Genomic DNA, 12,991 nt, shown 5'->3' on the forward strand with positions numbered 1-12,991 from the left:
ACTGGGGTACAGTACTGGTGGGGACAGGTCTGTCACTGTCTAACACTGGGGTACAGTACTAGTGGGGGTCAGGTCTGTCATTGTGTAACATTGGCGAACAGTACAGGTGGGGACAGGTCTGTCACTGTATAACACTGGGGTACAGTACAAATGGGGACAGGCCCGTCCCTGTGTAACACTGGGGTACAGTACTGGTGGGGACAGATCTATCGCTATACACTGGGGTACAGTACAAATGGTGACAGATCTGTCATTGTATAACACTGGGGTACAGTACTGGAGGAGACAGGTCTGTCACTGTATAATACTGGGGCACAGTACTGATGGGGACAAGTCTGTCTCTGTATACCACTGGGGTACTGTACTGTTGGGGACAGGCCTGTCACTGTATAACACTGGGGTACAGTACTCACGTGGACAGGTCTGTTACTGTATAACACTGGGGTACAGTACTGGTGGGGACATGTCTGTCACTATGTAACACTGGAGTACAGTACAAATCGTGACAAGTCTGTCACTGTATAACACTGGGCTACAGTACAGGTGGGGACAAGTCTGTCTCTGTATACCACTGGGATACTGTACTGGTGCGGACAGGTCTGTCACTGTATAACACTGGGGTACAGTACTGGTGGGGACAGATCTATCGCTATACACTGGGGTACAGTACAAATGGTGACAGATCTGTCATTGTATAACACTGGGGTACAGTACTGGAGGAGACAGGTCTGTCACTGTATAACACTGGGGCACAGTACTGATGGGGACAAGTCTGTCTCTGTATACCACTGGGATAATGTACTGGTGGGGACAGGTCTGCCACTGTATAACACTGGGGTACAGTACTGGTGGGGACAACTCTGTCACTGTATAACACTGGGGTAAAGTACTGGTGGGGACACGTCTGTCACTGTATAACACTGGGGTAAAGTACCGATGGGGACAGGTCTGTCACTATTTCACACTGGGTTACAGTGTTGGTGGGGACAGGTCTGCCACAGTATAACACTGGGGTACAGTACTGGTGGGGACAACTCTGTCACTGCATAACACTGGGATAGAGTACCGATGGGGACAGATCTATCTCCATATAACACTCGGCTACAGTACTGGTGGGGACAGATCTGTCACTGTATAACACTGGGGTACAGTACTGGTGGGGACAGGTCTGTCACTGTATAACAGTGGGTTACAGTACTGGTGGGGTCAGGTCTGTCACTGTAGTACACTGGGTTACAGTACTGGTGGGGACAGGTCTGTCACTGCATAACATTGGGGTACAGTGTTGGTGGGGACAGGTCTGCCACAGTATAACACTGGGGTACAGTACTGGTGGGGACAACTCTGTCACTGCATAACACTGGGATAGAGTACCGATGGGGACAGATCTATCTCCATATAACACTCGGGTACAGTACTGGTGGGGACAGATCTGTCACTGTATAACACTGGGGTACAGTACTGGTGGGGACAGGTCTGTCACTATTTAACACTGGGGTACAGTGCTGGAGGGGACAGGTCTGTCACTATAACATTGGGGTACAGTACAAATGGGGACAGGTCTGGCACTGTATAACACTGGGGTCCAGTACTGGTGGGGATAGGTCTGTCACTGTATATCACATGGAGTATAGTGCTGGTGGGGACAGGCCTGTCACTGCATAACACTGCGTACAGTACTGGTGGGGACAGGTCTGTCACTGTATAACATTGGAGTACACTGCTGGTGGGGACAGGTCTGTCACTGTGTGACACTGGGGTAAAGTACCAATAAGGACAGATCTATCTCTGTATAACACTGGAGTACGGTACTGGTGAGGACAAGTCTGTCATTGTATAACACTGGGTTACAGTACTGGTGGGGTCAGGTCTGTCACTGTAGTACACTGGGTTACAGTACTGGTGGGGACAGGTCTGTCACTGCATAACATTGGGGTACAGTACTGGTGGGGACAGGTCTGTCACTGTATAACACTGGGGTGCAGTACTGGTGGGGACACGTCTGTCACTGTATAACACTGGGGTACAGTACTGGTGGGGACAACTCTGTCACTGTATAACACTGGGGTAAAGTACTGGTGGGGACACGTCTGTCACTGTATAACACTGGGGTAAAGTACTGGTGGGGACACGTCTGTCACTGTATAACACTGGGGTAAAGTACCGATGGGGACAGGTCTGTCACTATTTCACACTGGGGTACAGTGTTGGTGGGGACAGGTCTGTCACTGTATAACACTGGGTTACAGTGTTGGTGGGGACAGGTCTGCCACAGTATAACACTGGGGTACAGTACTGGTGGGGACAACTCTGTCACTGCATAACACTGGGATAGAGTACCGATGGGGACAGATCTATCTCCATATAACACTCGGGTACAGTACTGGTGGGGACAGATCTGTCACTGTATAACACTGGGGTACAATACTGGTGGGGACAGGTCTGTCACTGTACAACACTGGGTTACAGTACTGGTGGGGTCAGGTCTGTCACTGTATAACACTGGGTTACAGTACTGGTGGGGTCAGGTCTGTCACTGTATAACACTGGGTTACAGTACTGGTGGGGACAGGTCTGTCACTGCATTTCATTGGGGTACAGTGTTGGTGGGGACAGGTCTGCCACAGTATAACACTGGGGTACAGTACTGGTGGGGACAGGTCTGTCACTATTTAACACTGGGGTACAGTGCTGGAGGGACAGGTCTGTCACTATAACATTGGGGTACAGTACAAATGGGGACAGGTGTGGCACTGTATAACACTGGGGTCCAGTACCGGTGGGGATAGGTCTGTCACTGTATAACACTGGGGTATAGTGCTGGTGGGGACAGGCCTGTGACTGCATAACACTGCGTACAGTACTGGTGGGGACAGGTCTGTCACTGTATAACATTGGAGTACACTGCTGGTGGGGACAGGTCTATCTCTGTGTAACACTGGGGTAAAGTACCAATAAGGACAGATCTATCTCTGTAAAACACTGGGGTACGGTACTGGTGAGGACAGGTCTGTCACTGTATAACATTGGGGCATAATGTTTGTGGGGACAGGTCTGCCACTGTATAACACTCGGGTACGGTACTGGTGGGGACAGATCTATCGCTATACACTGGGGTACAGTGGTGACAGATCTGACATTGTATAACACTGGGGTACAATACTGGAGGGGACAGGTCTGTCACTGTATAACACTGGGGTACAGTACTGGTGGGTCAAGTCTGTCTCTGTATACCACTGGGGTACTGTATTGGTGCGGACAGGCCTGTCACTGTATAACACTGGGGTACAGTAAAAATGGTGACAGGTCTGTCACTGTATAACACTGGGGTACAGTACTGGTGGGGACATGTCTGTCACTGTACAACACTAAGATACAGTACTGATGGTGACAGATCTAACACTATACATGGGAGTACAGTACAAATGGTGACAGGTCTGTCACTGTATAACACTGGGCTATAGTACTGGTGGGGTCAGGTCTGTCACTGTATAACACTGGGGTAAAGTACCGATGAGGACAGATCTATCTCTGTATAACGCTGGGGTACGGTACTGGTGGGGACAGGTCTGTCATTCTATAACACTGGGGTACAGTACTGGTGGGGACAGGTCTGTCACTGTATAACACTGGGGTACAGTATTGGTGGGGACAAGTCTGTCTCTGTATACCACTGGGATACTGTACTGGTGCGGACAGGTCTGTCACTGTATAACACTGGGGTACTGTACTGTTGGGGACAGATCTAGCCCTGTGTAACATTGGGGTACAGTACTGGTGGGGACAGGTCTATCACTATGTAACACTGGGGTACAGTACAGGTGGCAACAATTCTGTCACTGTATAACACTGGGGTACAGTACAAATGGTGACAGGTCTGTCACTGTATAACACTGGGCTACAGTACTGGTGGGGTACAGTACTGGTGGGGTCAGATCTGTCACTGTGTAACATTGGCGAACAGTACAGGTGGGGACAGGTCAGTCACTGAATAACGCTGGGCTACAGTACTGGTGGAGACAGGTCTGTCACTGTAACATTGGCGAACAGTACAGGTGGGGACAGGTCTGTCACTGTATAACACTGGGGTACAGTACTGTTGGGGACAGATCTAGCACTGTGTAACATTGGGGTACAGTACTGGTGGCAACAATTCTGTCACTGTATAACACTGGGGTACAGTACTAGTGGGGGTCAGGTCTGTCATTGTGTAACATTGGCGAACAGTACAGGTGGGGACAGGTCTGTCACTGTATAACACTGGGGTACAGTACAAATGGGGACAGGCCCGTCCCAGTATAACACTGGGGTACAGTACTGGTGGGGACAGATCTAACGCTATACACTGGGGTAGAGTACAAATGGTGACAGATCTGTCATTGTATAACACTGGGGTGCAGTACTGGAGGAGACAGGTCTGTCACTGTATAACACTGGGGCACAGTACTCACGTGGACAGGTCTGTTACTGTATAACACTGGGTTACAGTACTGGTGGGGACATGTCTGTCACTATGTAACACTGGAGTACAGTACAAATCGTGACAAGTCTGTCACTGTATAACACTGGGCTACAGTACAGGTGGGGACAGGTCTGTCTCTGTATACCACTGGGGTACTGTACTGGTGGGGACAGGCCTGTCACTGTATAACACTGGGGTACAGTACTCACGTGGACTGGTCTGTTACTGTATAACACTGGGGTACAGTACTGGTGGGGACATGTCTGTCACTATGTAACACTGGAGTACAGTACAAATCGTGACAAGTCTGTCACTGTATAACACTGGGCTACAGTACAGGTGGGGACAAGTCTGTCTCTGTATACCACTGGGATACTGTACTGGTGCGGACAGGTCTGTCACTGTATAACACTGGGGTACAGTACTGGTGGGGACAGATCTATCGCTATACACTGGGGTACAGTACAAATGGTGACAGATCTGTCATTGTATAACACTGGGGTACAGTACTGGAGGAGACAGGTCTGTCACTGTATAACACTGGGGCACAGTACTGATGGGGACAAGTCTGTCTCTGTATACCACTGGGATAATGTACTGGTGGGGACAGGTCTGCCACTGTATAACACTGGGGTACAGTACTGGTGGGGACAACTCTGTCACTGTATAACACTGGGGTAAAGTACTGGTGGGGACACGTCTGTCACTGTATAACACTGGGGTAAAGTACCGATGGGGACAGGTCTGTCACTATTTCACACTGGGGTACAGTGTTGGTGGGGACAGGTCTGTCACTGTATAACACTGGGTTACAGTGTTAGTGGGGACAGGTCTGCCACAGTATAACACTGGGGTACAGTACTGGTGGGGACAACTCTGTCACTGCATAACACTGGGATAGAGTACCGATGGGGACAGATCTATCTCCATATAACACTCGGGTACAGTACTGGTGGGGACAGATCTGTCACTGTATAACACTGGGGTACAGTACTGGTGGGGACAGGTCTGTCACTGTATAACAGTGGGTTACAGTACTGGTGGGGTCAGGTCTGTCACTGTAGTACACTGGGTTACAGTACTGGTGGGGACAGGTCTGTCACTGCATAACATTGGGGTACAGTGTTGGTGGGGACAGGTCTGCCACAGTATAACACTGGGGTACAGTACTGGTGGAGACAACTCTGTCACTGCATAACACTGGGATAGAGTACCGATGGGGACAGATCTATCTCCATATAACACTCGGGTACAGTACTGGTGGGGACAGATCTGTCACTGTATAACACTGGGGTACAGTACTGGTGGGGACAGGTCTGTCACTATTTAACACTGGGGTACAGTGCTGGAGGGGACAGGTCTGTCACTATAACATTGGGGTACAGTACAAATGGGGACAGGTCTGGCACTGTATAACACTGGGGTCCAGTACCGGTGGGGAAACGTCTGTCACCGTATAACACTGGGGTATAGTGCTGGTGGGGACAGGCCTGTCACTGCATAACACTGCGTACAGTACTGGTGGGGACAGGTCTGTCACTGTGTAACACTGGGGTAAAGTACCAATAAGGACAGATCTATCTCTGTATAACACTGGGGTACGGTACTGGTGAGGACAGGTCTGTCATTGTATAACACTGGGGAACAGTACTGGTGGGGACACGTCTGTCACTGTATAACATTGGGGTATAATGTTTGTGGGGACAGGTCTGCCACTGTATAACACTACGGTACGGTACTGGTGGGGACAGATCTATCGCTATACACTGGGGTACAGTGGTGACAGATCTGACATTGTATAACACTGGGGTACAATACTGGAGGGGACAGGTCTGTCACTGTATAACACTGGGGTACAGTACTGGTGGGTCAAGTCTGTCTCTGTATACCACTGGGGTACTGTACTGGTGCGGACAGGCCTGTCACTGTATAATACTGGGGTATAGTACTGGTGGGGACATGTCTGTCACTGTACAACACTAAGGTACAGTACTGATGATGACAGATCTAACACTATACATGGGAGTACAGTACAAATGGTGACAGGTCTGTCACTGTATAACACTGGGCTACAGTACTGGTGGGGTCAGGTCTGTCACTGTATAACACTGGGGTAAAGTACCGATGAGGACAGATCTATCTCTGTATAACGCTGGGCTACGGTACTGGTGGGGACAGGTCTGTCATTCTATAACACTGGGGTACAGTACTGGTGGGGACTGGTCTGTCACTGTATAACATTGGGGTATAATGTTTGTGGGGACAGGTCTGCCAGTGTATAATACTAGGGTACGGTACTGGTGGGGACAGATCTATCGCTATACACTGGGGTACAGTACAAATGGTGACAGATCTGACATTGTATAACACTGGGGTACAATACTGGAGGGGACATGTCTGTCACTGTACAACACTAAGGTACAGTACTGATGGTGACAGATCTAACACTATACATGGGAGTACAGTACAAATGGTGACAGGTCTGTCACTGTATAACACTGGGCTATAGTACTGGTGGGGACAGGTCTGTCACTGTATAACGCTGGGGTAAAGTACCGATGAGGACAGATCTATCTCTGTATAACGCTGGGGTACGGTACTGGTGGGGACAGGTCTGTCATTCTATAACACTGGGGTACAGTACTGGTGGGGACAGGTCTGTCACTGTATAACACTGGGGTACAGTATTGGTGGGGACAAGTCTGTCTCTGTATACCACTGGGATACTGTACTGGTGCGGACAGGTCTGTCACTGTATAACACTGGGGTACAGTACTGGTGGGGACAGATCTATCGCTATACACTGGGGTACAGTAGAAATGGTGACAGACCTGTCATTGTATAACACTGGGGTACAGTACTGGTGGGGACAGGTCTGTCACTGTATAACACTGGGGCACAGTACTGATGGGGACAAGTCTGTCTCTGTATACCACTGGGATAATGTACTGGTGGGGACAGGTCTGCCACTGTATAACACTGGGGTACAGTACTGGTGGGGACAACTCTGTCACTGTATAACACTGGGTTACAGTACTGGTGGGGACACGTCTGTCACTGTATAACACTGGGGTAAAGTACCGATGGGGACAGGTCTGTCACTATTTCACACTGGGGTACAGTGTTGGTGGGGACAGGTCTGTCACTGTATAACACTGGGTTACAGTGTTGGTGGGGACAGGTCTGCCACAGTATAACACTGGGGTACAGTACTGGTGGGGACAACTCTGTCACTGCATAACACTGGGATAGAGTACCGATGGGGACAGATCTATCTCCATATAACACTCGGGTACAGTACTGGTGGGGACAGATCTGTCACTGTATAACACTGGGGTACAGTACTGGTGGGGACAGGTCTGTCACAGTATAACACTGGGTTACAGTACTGGTGGGGTCAGGTCTGTCACTGTAGAACACTGGGGTACAGTACTGGTGGGGACAGGTCTGTCACTGCATAACATTGGGGTACAGTACTGGTGGGGACAGGTCTGTCACTGTATAACATTGGAGTACACTGCTGGTGGGGACAGGTCTGTCACTGTGTAACACTGGGGTAAAGTACCAATAAAGACAGATCTATCTCTGTATAACACTCGGGTACAGTACTGGTGGGGACAGATCTGTCACTGTGTAACACTGGGGTAAAGTACCAATAAGGACAGATCTATCTCTGTATAACACTCGGGTACAGTACTGGTGGGGACAGATCTGTCACTGTATAACACATGGGTCCAGTACTGGTGGGGACAGGTCTGTCACTATTTAACACTGGGGTACAGTGCTGGAGGGGACAGGTCTGTCACTATAACATTGGGGTACAGTACAAATGGGGACAGGTCTGGCACTGTATAACACTGGGGTCCAGTACCGGTGGGGATAGGTCTGTCACTGTATAACACTGGGGTATAGTGCTGGTGGGGACAGGCCTGTCACTGCATAACACTGGGGTACGGTACTGGTGAGGACAGGTCTGTCATTGTATAACACTGGGGAACAGTACTGGTGGGGACAGGTCTGTCACTGTATAACATTGGGGTATAATGTTTGTGGGGACAGGTCTGCCACTGTATAACACTAGGGTACGGTACTGGTGGGGACAGATCTATCGCTATACACTGGGGTACAGTGGTGACAGATCTGACATTGTATAACACTGGGGTACAATACTGGAGGGGACAGGTCTGTCACTGTATAACACTGGGGTACAGTACTGGTGGGTCAAGTCTGTCTCTGTATACCACTGGGGTACTGTACTGGTGCGGACAGGCCTGTCACTGTATAACACTGGGGTACAGTACTGGTGGGGACATGTCTGTCACTGTACAACACTAAGGTACAGTACTGATGATGACAGATCTAACACTATACATGGGAGTACAGTACAAATGGTGACAGGTCTGTCACTGTATAACACTGGGCTACAGTACTGGTGGGGTCAGGTCTGTCACTGTATAACACTGGGGTAAAGTACCGATGAGGACAGATCTATCTCTGTATAACGCTGGGCTACGGTACTGGTGGGGACAGGTCTGTCATTCTATAACACTGGGGTACAGTAAAAATGGTGACAGGTCTGTCACTGTATAACACTGGGGTACAGTACTGGTGGGGACATGTCTGTCACTGTACAACACTAAGGTACAGTACTGATGGTGACAGATCTAACACTATACATGGGAGTACAGTACAAATGGTGACAGGTCTGTCACTGTATAACACTGGGCTACAGTACTGGTGGGGTCATTTCTGTCACTGTATAACACTGGGGTAAAGTACCGATGAGGACAGATCTATCTCTGTATAACGCTGGGGTACGGTACTGGTGGGGACAGGTCTGTCATTCTATATCACTGGGGTACAGTACTGGTGGGGAAAGGTCTGTCACTGTATAACACTGGGGTACAGTATTGGTGGGGACAACTCTGTCTCTGTATACCACTGGGATACTGTACTGGTGCGGACAGGTCTGTCACTGTATAACACTGGGGTACAGTACTGGTGGGGACAGATCTATCGCTATACACTGGGGTACAGTACAAATGGTGACAGATCTGTCATTGTATAACACTGGGGTACAGTACTGGTGGGGACAGGTCTGTCACTGTATAACACTGGGGCACAGTACTGATGGGGACAAGTCTGTCTCTGTATACCACTGGGATAATGTACTGGTGGGGACAGGTCTGCCACTGTATAACACTGGGGTACAGTACTGGTGGGGACAACTCTGTCACTGTATAACACTGGGTTACAGTACTGGTGGGGACACATCTGTCCCTGTATAACACTGGGGTACAGTACTGGTGGGGACAGATCTAACGCTATACACTGGGGTAGAGTACAAATGGTGACAGATCTGTCATTGTATAACACTGGGGTGCAGTACTGGAGGAGACAGGTCTGTCACTGTATAACACTGGGGCACAGTACTCACGTGGACAGGTCTGTTACTGTATAACACTGGGTTACAGTACTGGTGGGGACATGTCTGTCACTATGTAACACTGGAGTACAGTACAAATCGTGACAAGTCTGTCACTGTATAACACTGGGCTACAGTACAGGTGGGGACAGGTCTGTCTCTGTATACCACTGGGGTACTGTACTGGTGGGGACAGGCCTGTCACTGTATAACACTGGGGTACAGTACTCACGTGGACTGGTCTGTTACTGTATAACACTGGGGTACAGTACTGGTGGGGACATGTCTGTCACTATGTAACACTGGAGTACAGTACAAATCGTGACAAGTCTCACTGTATAACACTGGGCTACAGTACAGGTGGGGACAAGTCTGTCTCTGTATACCACTGGGATACTGTACTGGTGTGGACAGGTCTGTCACTGTATAACACTGGGGTACAGTACTGGTGGGGACAGATCTATCGCTATACACTGGGGTACAGTACAAATGGTGACAGATCTGTCATTGTATAACATTGGGGTACAGTACTGGAGGAGACAGGTCTGTCACTGTATAACACTGGGGCACAGTACTGATGGGGACAAGTCTGTCTCTGTATACCACTGGGATAATGTACTGGTGGGGACAGGTCTGCCACTGTATAACACTGGGGTACAGTACTGGTGGGGACAACTCTGTCACTGTATAACACTGGGGTAAAGTACTGGTGGGGACATGTCTGTCACTGTATAACACTGGGGTAAAGTACCGATGGGGACAGGTCTGTCACTATTTCACACTGGGGTACAGTGTTGGTGGGGACAGGTCTGTCACTGTATAACACTGGGTTACAGTGTTGGTGGGGACAGGTCTGCCACAGTATAACACTGGGGTACAGTACTGGTGGGGACAACTCTGTCACTGCATAACACTGGGATAGAGTACCGATGGGGACAGATCTATCTCCATATAACACTCGGGTACAGTACTGGTGGGGACAGATCTGTCACTGTATAACACTGGGGTACAGTACTGGTGGGGACAGGTCTGTCACTGTATAACAGTGGGTTACAGTACTGGTGGGATCAGGTCTGTCACTGTAGTACACTGGGTTACAGTACTGGTGGGGACAGGTCTGTCACTGCATAACATTGGGGTACAGTGTTGGTGGGGACAGGTCTGCCACAGTATAACACTGGGGTACAGTACTGGTGGGGACAACTCTGTCACTGCATAACACTGGGATAGAGTACCGATGGGGACAGATCTATCTCCATATAACACTCGGGTACAGTACTGGTGGGGACAGATCTGTCACTGTATAACACTGGGGTACAGTACTGGTGGGGACAGGTCTGTCACTATTTAACACTGGGGTACAGTGCTGGACGGGACAGGTCTGTCACTATAACATTGGGGTACAGTACAAATGGGGACAGGTCTGGCACTGTATAACACTGGGGTCCAGTACTGGTGGGGATAGGTCTGTCACCGTATAACACTGGGGTATAGTGCTGGTGGGGACAGGCCTGTCACTGCATAACACTGCGTACAGTACTGGTGGGGACAGGTCTGTCACTGTGTAACACTGGGGTAAAGTACCAATAAGGACAGATCTATCTCTGTATAACACTGGGGTACGGTACTGGTGAGGACAGGTCTGTCATTGTATAACACTGGGGAACAGTACTGGTGGGGACACGTCTGTCACTGTATAACATTGGGGTATAATGTTTGTGGGGACAGGTCTGCCACTGTATAACACTACGGTACGGTACTGGTGGGGACAGATCTATCGCTATACACTGGGGTACAGTGGTGACAGATCTGACATTGTATAACACTGGGGTACAATACTGGAGGGGACAGGTCTGTCACTGTATAACACTGGGGTACAGTACTGGTGGGTCAAGTCTGTCTCTGTATACCACTGGGGTACTGTACTGGTGCGGACAGGCCTGTCACTGTATAACACTGGGGTACAGTACTGGTGGGGACATGTCTGTCACTGTACAACACTAAGGTACAGTACTGATGATGACAGATCTAACACTATACATGGGAGTACAGTACAAATGGTGACAGGTCTGTCACTGTATAACACTGGGCTACAGTACTGGTGGGGTCAGGTCTGTCACTGTATAACACTGGGGTAAAGTACCGATGAGGACACATCTATCTCTGTATAACGCTGGGCTACGGTACTGGTGGGGACAGGTCTGTCATTCTATAACACTGGGGTACAGTACTGGTGGGGACAGGTCTGTCACTGTATAACACTGGGGTACAGTATTGGTGGGGACAAGTCTGTCTCTGTATACCACTGGGATACTGTACTGGTGCGGACAGGTCTGTCACTGTATAACACTGGGGTACAGTACTGGTGGGGACAGATCTATCGCTATACACTGGGGTACAGTACAAATGGTGACAGATCTGTCATTGTATAACACTGGGGTACAGTACTGGTGGGGACAGGTCTGTCACTGTATAACACTGGGGCACAGTACTGATGGGGACAAGTCTGTCTCTGTATACCACTGGGATAATGTACTGGTGGGGACAGGTCTGCCACTGTATAACACTGGGGTAAAGTACTGGTGGGGACAACTCTGTCACTGTATAACACTGGGGTAAAGTACTGGTGGGGACACGTCGGTCACTGTATAACACTGGGGTAAAGTACCGATGGGGACAGGTCTGTCACTATTTCACACTGGGGTACAGTGTTGGTGGGGACAGGTCTGTCACTGTATAACACTGGGTTACAGTGTTGGTGGGGACAGGTCTGCCACAGTATAACACTGGGGTACAGTACTGGTGGGGACAACTCTGTCACTGCATAACACTGGGATAGAGTACCGATGGGGACAGATCTATCTCCATATAACACTCGGGTACAGTACTGGTGGGGACAAGTCTGTCTCTGTATACCACTGGGATACTGTACTGGTGCGGACAGGTCTGTCACTGTATAACACTGGGGCACAGTACTGATGGGGACAAGTCTGTCTCTGTATACCACTGGGATAATGTACTGGTGGGGACAGGTCTGCCACTGTATAACACTGGGGTACAGTACTGGTGGGGACAACTCTGTCACTGTATAACACTGGGTTACA

This window comes from Chiloscyllium plagiosum, unplaced genomic scaffold (assembly GCF_037043375.1).
Source record: "Chiloscyllium plagiosum isolate Xiang-an unplaced genomic scaffold, Cpla_swu_hap1 HiC_scaffold_4, whole genome shotgun sequence".
Classification (NCBI taxonomy): Eukaryota; Metazoa; Chordata; class Chondrichthyes; order Orectolobiformes; family Hemiscylliidae; genus Chiloscyllium; species Chiloscyllium plagiosum.